The 10,694-nt window shown below is 31.7% G+C and overlaps 1 protein-coding gene across 1 annotated transcript in view; it reads left to right on the top strand.

Annotated features, from left to right (window-relative positions):
* Positions 1-10,694, top strand: part of LOC143910247 (zinc finger MYM-type protein 1-like) — a 396,863-nt gene that overhangs the window by 123,798 nt on the left and 262,371 nt on the right. The gene's annotated exons all lie outside the window — the stretch shown is intronic.

Genomic DNA, 10,694 nt, shown 5'->3' with positions numbered 1-10,694 from the left:
GGATTACTTATTTGTATCACTTTTTATAAATATAGACCAATAAATACACCTGATTTTTATCACTACTGTTTTTTTTTATATTACACGTTTATTGTACTATTGTGTCTCCCAGCTTCTATAATATAAACATCAATATCCGTCCAATGATGAAGATGTACTTATGTTAATGTGTCTATTATTATCAACTGAATGCGATAGATTTAATAATGTTATTGCTACTAATTCAAGCTCCTTGACTCAATGGAGACTACGTCAGTAGTGGCAAGGTGAACCTCTTAGAACTTGTGCGCCCAGAAAATTACAGTTGATGTTTGAAAAGCTGCTGCTGCATCCACCCACCCATCCAAAAGAAAGTTTCCTGCCATTTCAATATTTTTACATAAAATGCATAAAAATATTTGAGCATAAAATCCCGAAAAACTCGAATCATTGATTTTTTTTTGTTTTTGTAACTAAGTTCGTCCGAAGTGATGCTTGTAAAGTCATTTTTAAACCTTAAATTCCGTTTTGGGAGAGAAATCGAAGTAACTCGCCCATGTGACGCTAGCGCACCAGCAATACAATGCGCGACTCACGGGTGAGTCGCTGGCGTATAAAGTGTTATCATATTGATTGCCCAACCTAAGTGGAAAATTTATTCACAAATTCATACTTTCAGGAATTAATTACTGATTTGAAATTTTATCATTTTTATAATGCTTCATACATACGAGTGCCATAGATTGACTACCACAGAAGTTCTACTTCATTTAAGGGGGTCTACCTCACGGGACCGAAAGTGAAACGCCCGAAAACGCAAAAATCGAAAATCGAAAGATAAAAAAAGGGTCTTTCCCCCCCCATCGTACATACTCACTTAATTTGCGCGAGCAGGATACAGGAACAAGAGGAACAGGGTTTTCCTCCCGTATTCTGCGCGCGCACATTAAACAAGGCTGTATGACAAAAAGAGAGATAATTTCACCGCATGCCACTCATATATATTATATATACATAGTACCGTTTACCATGCACCCTTTTTTTTTTTTGATCTTTCGATTTTCGATCTTTGCCTTTCGATATTTGCGTTTTCGGGCGTTTCACTTTCGGTCCCGTGAGGTAGACCGCATTTAAGGATATGTGAGAATCCGTATCCTTCTTCACACACTTATTCGAAAGAACGATGCTATCTTTTTAAATAAATTTGTTCTAAATGAATTCACATACGCACCTTATAAAAATTCCATTGCTGACCTGATTTATGTCTTGTCTTATGGTGAATTTATATGTTTTATTACTGTTCGGGGATGCTGAGCAGCACGCGACAATCTACCGCCAAGGGAATTGACCCAAATCGATAAAGTCGTCCTTCGCATTCAATTATTCGTGCGAACTGTGACAGATGGGAGTGCTCATGTGCACAAACTTCTATACACCTAGGGTTGTCAGACGTCCCGATTAATCGGGATTGTCACCAGTTTTACGTCTCGTGTCCCGAATAAACCTCTCGGGACGCCCAAATGTTCCGGTTCACTACTTTTTAAACTCCTACAGTTTTTAAATCAGAATTAAAAAATATGTAACATAAACTATAAACAAAAAGTCAATCAGGTACACACTGCAAAAAGTCAGTCTGGTATACACTGCAGCAATATTCAATAATGAACTGTAGACTGCAGACTACAGACTAGTGCTTCCAATTCCGGAAGGTTACTTCAGCACCGGGATCCCGGGATTGGGAGCCTTACTACAGACTGATTTAACAAATTAATACCAAAAGGATTTATTGATTTTAAAATTGCCAGACAATATTCTTCGACCAAAACAAAAACAACTTCTTTGATTAATCAAGTTTTGGCACCTCATACAGTTGATCTCATTCGTATTGGATCAACTGTATGAGGTGCAGAAATCAAAGAATATTTCCGCTTGTAATTTAATATTTTTCCAAAACAGGAATAAATTTAAAATTGTTAAAATTGGGGAGTTTAATGGGGGAAAATTAAGGGTAAACGGACTACTAATCATATGTGAACCAGTCACAGGACAATCGGTCGCTCTAGATCGGTCATACGTGATCACCCGTCACACTAAAACTGGTCACGAGAAAACTGGTCACACCCTAAAATCGGGCAATCAGTTTTCTCGTGACCGATTTTAGGGTGTGACAGGTAATCTCGTGTGACCGATCTAGAGCGACCGGTTGTCATGTGTCTCGTTCACAATTTACTAGTTATCATCGAACCGAACTTTAGATATGGTCGTCAATTTTTGTATACAAACGATAAAGGATTTGGAAATAGATTTAAAAAAGTGCATTGGCTTTGTGGGCGACAATGCTAATGCTAATTTTGGTGGCGCAAAGAAATGGAAGTAATAATGTGTACATTAAATTGAAAATAGAAATTGGAGCAATCATTGGAGGATGCTCCGGTCACATTTTAAATAATACATTACAAAACGCAGCTTACCAATTATCGTGTGACATTGATCAAATAATTTTTAAAATATTTTGTTATTTTGCAATTTACACCGTCAGACCAGAAAGACTAAAAGAGTTCTGTGATTTTGCTAATATTGAATATAAAAATCTACTCTCATAGTACCTACTACCTGCAATAGAACGCACTCTAAAGCTATTTGAAGCTTTAAAAGCTTTTTTTTAGCTGAAGAAAAAGCACCAAAAACCTATTTTAGAGTTTTTCACTAATCCTCTCAGTGAAGTCTATTTTTGGTTTCTTCATTGTAATTTTAGCACTTTTCATTTTCATATATTAAAAATAGAAGGGAAAAAAATCAAATATAGAAATTCTAAATATTATCACTTCGATTGAAAATATATCTATAGAAAAGTCAAAGATAAAGGGGGGGTGTCCCGGTTTGACTTGCATGAAATCTGACAACCCTATATACACCCCTATCTGATGTCGGTGCACCCTTTTTTTTGCATCTCAGTGCGGATCTCTCAATGAGCGACCCATTGCATTTTTAAACGCTAAATTTACCTTGACATAAAATAACCTTCTTGAAAAATTCAATGTGTTCTGAAATTTATCAGCAATTTAGCAGTCTTTTCACGGAATATTTGCTGTTACAGCATTATAATATTTGTATATATATATATATATATATATATATATATATATATATATATATATATATATATATATATATATACAATGTTTTAGTTAAATTTCTAGATATTACAATTTATTTTTAAATTAATTTTTTTTTATTTATTAATCTAATTTTATATTCAAATATTCTTCAAATATCAATATTTGTGTGTATATAGGGATACCCCGTCGATATTCAGATTATCCTGATTCATTTTTAAGATGAAATGTTATTTCTTCTTTAGGATCAATAATATCAATTACTAGAATTATAATTATAATTTATATTATTTGAGAAAGAATAATTAATAAAAAAATTATTTTGGAAAAATTATGTATGTACTTTGATTTTGATTTTTGTGTCAAGATGACTTAAGCTTCTGACTAATATACTTTTGTAAACAATATTTTTGACGAATCTGATATTATTTTTTTGGTATGTATGTACATATGTATGCTACAGTCGAAGCGTATTTTCAGTTGTAATATATTCCAACTGGCGTTTTAAGTAATTCATATAATAGCCAGCAGTTTAGCTTAATGGTAGCATATATAATTAGCACCACTGAGACCGAAGATTCGAATCGTCAAACTGCTGGTTAGGTTTGGGGGTTTTGTGACTCCAAATCGATCGTTTCTATATTAGAGTTTGCCAATTTTATCTGATAATTGCTGAAACGGTTCCTGAAAAATTGGTATTAAATCATTTCCTGTTGTCACAAAAATCTGTCTGTGTATAATTTGTAATAATTATGCACAGTAATCTGAAATCTATAGATATCTCTATAGACATCTCTATAATTTCGTATTTATTATATGTATAAAAATTGTACACAACAATCTAACAATAATCCATAGATATCTCTATGATTATTATTTCTGATTAATTGTTATATAATTAATTGTTATATGCTATATATTCTGATTGTATATGTATTATTGTATTTTTGATTTCTGATTGTTTATGTATTCTGTATTTCGTTATCGTACACCCGTCGCATTGGAGCGATTTGTAATGACGAGTGTATATTGATTGTAACAATACAAATAAAATAAAATAAAATATTTGAATACAATTCAACTAGTAAATTATAACTCTACAAGCGCAAATACACTTTTAACAATGTGCGTCAGTTGTAATACAACAGTTGAGTTTTGACAACTCTGATGTTTTCTCTCCTTGTTATGCCGAGTATACAGCGTTCCATCAATATTTGACTTTATTTGTACTTAGTATCTGTACGTAGTAACAGATGAAGTGATCTTGTTTTTCATTAAAACAATTTTCGATAAATCTTTGATAACTGGATACCTGAAGTATGTAGTAGGAATCTTATAGAAAACTACACGTGTAGCTGTAATATGTAACATCGATTTGGATCGCTATATTCCAAAGTTAATTGTTGGCTAATTTGCCCAAATTCTGTAAGCGGTCGTTATATTGGGCTATTGGGATTCGTTCGGAACATATTCACGAGCTATTTAGCTTTTATTGCCGAGAAGTTCGGAAAATTCAGGGTCGTTCGAATTTACTACATTTTAACGGGTATAAACACATCATTACATTTTTCAAAGACGTCTACTTATGATTCATTTCTTTCTGTGTTTCAAAGCTACGTGCGTTTATTATATGTACATATGTGCGATAAACACATATACTTGGTATGTAATTTTATTTCGATTAATTTACCATTTCTTCCATTTTTGCGGCGGGCATCCTAGGTATGGTATTTTCTTTTCATTTGTAACATTTCTTAATTCAATTCTAATGTTATTTTTGTTCGAGATGGCTTTCTTAGAGGGAAAAGAATGACTGGTTACTTAATTGCTTTTATGGTTAAACAAGGCGTGACTATACATCAGTATTTATACACGTTCTCAATTATTTTCATTATAAATTATGTCCGTATGCAGCTATGGTATTTTTTATGCTTATTTGGTATTCATACTGTGCGTTCGACGTCCGTGCTTTCCTTATTCAATTTGTTGATTACTTTCTTTGGATTATGCCGCAAATAAAGACAGAGGACGAATGGCTTGTCTTCTGTATCGAAGAATAATTGATTAGCACAATATGAATAATTTATCAAAATAAATACCAAGGCCTGTAATAGCGAATATAATTTGATTATAATTTACGTAAAAAATTAATATTCGTTATCGACATCTACACTGGCGTTTTATGGGTGCTACCTACCCTTAAAGGTAAAACGATTTGCTAAGTATTTATATCCAAAAAAGGATTAAAAAAAAAAAATGAAACAAAAATTTATTATTGAGGTTTTTATCAATCGTATAAATACATTTTTTAATCGAAAAATTTTATAATTATGTATGTATTTCACAAATGTACGAATTTTGATTGTGATTATAAAAAAAAACAAAAGAAAATTGTTCTGTTATAAGATATTATTGAATAAAATTTTGAGGATATTATTATTACTGTTAAAGAACAGATAAAAATTATTTATATATTTTAGTATATTAAGGCGGTATAAATTTAAGTAATAGATTTTTTCCTCTTATATCTTAAAAACTAACATTAAATAAGATAATATTACATATAAAAGTGTTTGAAATTGATAATGATCAGTGGATCCAGAACGGTAGCATGGGAGGGGGGGGGGGGGCAGTTGACCCCAGGCGCAAGATTTAAGGGGGGCATGAAAACACGGCTAGTAATATCAGGGATTAATATGATTTATTATCTGAAAGTTTACAATTATTATTTATTTAAAATGAAGGCAAGCATTACAAGAAGGTACGCCATTCGCCCTTCCTATTTACCAAATTTACAATATTCTACTTTTAATTGAATTTATAATTTTGTTTTTGAATTTATTTGTTCCTTGTATTAAATGAGAAAACGATAATTTTGATATTTTGCTTAATGGACGGAAAGAAGAAAATATATAAATAAAGAAAAAGGGGGGGGGGGGGTATAGTAGACTGAAGATGTGTTGAAAACATAATATCTAATATATAGTTTCGAAAGAGACTTTGTAACTATGTAACTATGTATGTAAGGTTTGTTGGGAACATCGAAAATAAATCAAAGTTTCTATGACGACGATATCGACTTCGTTAAATATTATATTTTTTCGATTCAAATAAATTTAATAAAAAAACAAATGAATGTTTACTATTAAATTGTTTTGCCATGTTTAAGCAGTTTATATTACAAATACCAAGCGAAGCCGGGTAAAAACAATAGTAAACAATAAAAAAAAATTTGCTCGGGTTTTTAAAAAGTTAGTTACTTGACTGTTATTTGATTTGATGGATTTTTTAATGTTTATAAATTATAAATTACGTTCTCAATACATATGTACATCATCTTCGAACTATTAAAATACCTACTGATCCAATGATCATTGTCTGTTTTATACACATTATTATTTATAGTATTATCTTATTTCAATGTTATTGTACATATGTATATATACAGAATAATGGGAAGAAAAAACATATAAAGCAAATTTATACATACATATGTGACCAGTGGCGGACTGGCCATACAAGCGAACATGCCCGATGGCATGTGGGCCCCACATGCCATCGGGCCCTCAGTAAAATTAAATAACTTTGTAACTATTTCATGTGTGTAAAAATTTATAGGATATTGCACTTTGGGACCTAAAGTTTGGGTATTTCAACAAAACAAATTTCTTACGATATACACAAACAACTAATACATGCTTTAACATACCAAGGATCGGTTAACTTTTTTTATTAGGCTCGAAATGTAAGTTTCAATATTTGCGTGGGCCCTTTTGCTGGGCCCTTTTGCTGGGCCCTTTTGCTGGGCCCATTTCCAACCTCAAGATTATGTATATATTACCTATGTAACAACTACCTACTGAAATAAAAATGGGAATAAACAAATTTCCGTGAATAGTATAAACTGAATTGCTTAAAACAATTTTGATAGGACGATTCATAATCAACCTTCGATTTAAATTTACTACATACTTTCAAAATAACATTTGATTATACTTCTACGATATAGTAAGATTTAAATACACAATTTTAAGCAGTTTCCGAATATAAAATCTATTCCTAATCTATGTAGACACATCCATGTATAAAGAAATATACGATAGGGGCCCCCTCCCCAAAATCCAGATTTTCGATTAACATTAATTGAAAATATTATGCATTGTTTTCAGGGACGTAATTTGGGGGGGGGGGGGGAATTCCTAAATTAAGGAATAGTGTGAATTTAGAAAATATTATGAATTTAATGATTAATTATATACTACGAATCTATGAATGCTACGTTTATTTCTTATGTGTGTTACTTTTGGGTAAACTAATAAAATAATCGCTGCTATGTGCTTTGAAAAAAAAAGATTTTATTGTTTCGAAGCAAGTATATTTTGGTTTTTAAGTGGTATGCCTCGGGTAAAATTCTTAGAAATTGTTCATCCTATGGAGCGAATCGTTAGAAAGGTCCCCTTTACTTTATTTTGTCTCAAAAACAGATGTATAACGTTTATTTTTCCGAAACTATATTTTTTGTTTTCAGGAAAGGTTTTAAATTAATAATTTACTTTATCGGTTCAATAACAAATGATTTTATTTCTCGTATTTTTATTTTATTTGCAGACGTCCATTCTCTCCCTAAACAACGAATGAGATGGATTTAAACTTCATGTGTAACGAATTCGGTCCAAAAAAAGTTTTAGTTATTTAATAAAATTGCTTTCTGACCAGAACCTTATCAAATTTAGTACATAAAGAATACAAATATAAATTTTCAGCTTGATACGTTCAGGGGTGTGGATGCGAACCGAAAATTTAAAGAATGTAGCCAAACTCCCAAAATTAGTACGCCAATATGAAACATCGGGAAAGTTTGCAAAATGCAATTTAACGTTTTTGAAATATGAAAACATGCAAATTGAACTTTTTTTTCTTATACATTTGAAATCCCAGTGATAGCACTGGGATCCCGGGATTGGAAATTCCCAGCACCGCAATCCCGGTGCTGAAGTAACCTTCCAGGATTGGAAGCACTAATATACATATATAAAATAATAAAAAGACACACAGAAACACACACTCAGGCACACAAAGCCACACACATTTTTCTATATTATGTAATCGTGATCAGTGGTCGATTCCGAGTTAGAATTATCGCATGATCCCAAAACTTTATTTATTGTTATAACGTACATTATGTACATAGATAGTCGGTAGTAATTAAGTTAATTGATAGTTTTTTAGTGACACAGTTTAATGGTCGATTTTTGTTGACCATGTGTAGATTTTTGAAAAAAACTCAATTTGACCAATCTTTGCTTTTGCCCCCCCAAGATAAAGCTGAAATGACGTCTCTGATTGTTTTCTACCGAAATTAAAAGCCGATTTTATGCCGCATTCTTTTATGATGCATTCTATTTACCTAGGCCAAGGGTTAAAACGAAATATACAATGTAATTTATGGATCTATTTTGCTTTTACCATTTTTCTTGTACCTAAAATTGTTTATTCTCATTTTTGAAAATTTTATTTATTTTTTACCCTTGATTTTTAGCGTGATGGAAAGAAGAAAATTTTGATATTTGGGGGGAGGGGACAAATTTTTTTAACCCTGGGTCAAAGTTAAAGGGGGCCCCCCTTTGACTCCTGGCATGCACTAATTTCAGTCCCAGTCCGCCACTGCATATGTCAACATACTACATATATTAGCCAGCAGTGTGGCTTAGTGGTAGCGTATATATTTAGCACCACTGAGGTCAAAGGTTCGAGTCCTCGCCATCTGCTGGTTAGATTTGGGGGTTTTGTGACTCCAAATCGATCGTTTCTCTATCAGAGTTTGCCAATTTTATCTGATCATTGCTGAAACGGTTCCTGAAAATTGGTATTAGATCTATTCCTGTTGTCACAAAATCTGCCTGTGAATAATTTGTAATAATTATACACAGTAATCTGAAATCTATAGATATCTCTATAATTTCGTATTTATTTATATGTATAAAAATTGTACACAAAAAAAAAATCTAAAAATAATCCATAGATGTCTCTATGATTATTATTTCTGATTAATTGTTATATGCTATATATTCTGATTGTATATGTATTACTGTATTTCTGATTTCTGATTGTTTATGTATTCTGTATTTCGTTAACGTACACGCATTGGAGCAAATCTGTAATGACGAGTGTATATTGATTTGTAACAATAAAAAATAATATGGCTTTAAGAAAACTTTATCAAACTCTTTTATAATTTATAACCCTTTAGTTTATTACTACCAGCGGAAACCTATAATTGGTCTTTTGTGATGTATTTTATTATTTGTTCTGTTTTGATTTCAGACTGCTGGTTTTCCTTTAAAATAAAATAAACCACGTGTAAATTACATGGAAAAAATCGAATTCTTGTATCATACCTGCCTTATAAAAAACACTTCTAGTTAATATGAAGCTTCGACATTAATTCCATAGAACATTTAGTTGATGTGTTTGATGAGACGATTTCCATTGAATTAATGATTTTTGTTACTTAAATTTTGAGTAAGGATGAATTTTCGCAATTTTTCAACTAGTTTATTGCTCTACCTTTCTACGAATATGATTGCATCGTAAAAAGAGAGAGCTTTATGACATAAAAGCTCAACTTTTCCCAGTAGGAAGTTCCAGCGACAAGTGGAGCTTTCGTACGTGCCGGTTAGTACGATTCGAACAGTTGTGCGGGAGAGTCGTTCGTCGCGTTTCCATTCTACGCACAGATATTCGTTTGTGCACCATTTATTTTACGTCAAAGTGATAATAAAATGACAGTTAAATAAACGTAAATTCGACAAGTTGATCACTCAACAAGTATTTAATTAAGGTATATTTAAAAATTTGTAAAAACAAATGAATTCGTTTATTTTTAAATAGAGCGCTTATATTTTGTTTTCCATTCACACTTGTGGACATGTATTTTTTTATATTTTAAATGTGACAGTTATGATTTGCGTCAAGCATATGAATGTCATATTTCATTTGACTAATTTTGACACATGCAAATTTAATGCGATCTGTTTTTTCATGTTGTAAAATATTATATATCGACTGTTTCCATTGGTATGAAATTCTATTTTTTTAAGTAATCATATACATATTTTATGAAAATACACATTTTCAATACATTTATTTGAAATTTTACTCAATCTTTGTTGCATAAACTGTCAAATTTAACTATGCCTAGTTCAAATTTCGGTCGTTTGCATCATAAATATGACTAAAATCGCGAATTAACTTTCATTATGTCTTCGAGTGTACTCATTTGCCAAATTAGATTACGAACGGATTAAAGGTGGAGCCGCATTTATTGGATTAAAACTTTAACGAGACGGTGGATTAGGGCAATTCTCTAGAAATTAGTAGCATGAGAACAAATTAAAAGGGATATTAGTTAGTTGGTTGTAATAACATAATCCAAACTAGTACCTTATTCGTATTCAACGCCCGTGTTCGGCAGCCTTTTAAGCCGGAGTAAGTCGTAACACGATATCTCCTAGTATGGGTAGGTATCCATAATAATCGAAAGAACAGGTGAAACGTAAGTTGAGTTAAGTAAAAACCGAATCAACCGGAAGATTATAT

Source organism: Arctopsyche grandis, chromosome 4, assembly GCF_051622035.1.
Source record: "Arctopsyche grandis isolate Sample6627 chromosome 4, ASM5162203v2, whole genome shotgun sequence".
In the NCBI taxonomy this organism is placed as follows: domain Eukaryota; kingdom Metazoa; phylum Arthropoda; class Insecta; order Trichoptera; family Hydropsychidae; genus Arctopsyche; species Arctopsyche grandis.
Note: the sequence above shows the minus strand (reverse complement) of the source record. Positions and strands in the feature narration are given on the sequence as shown.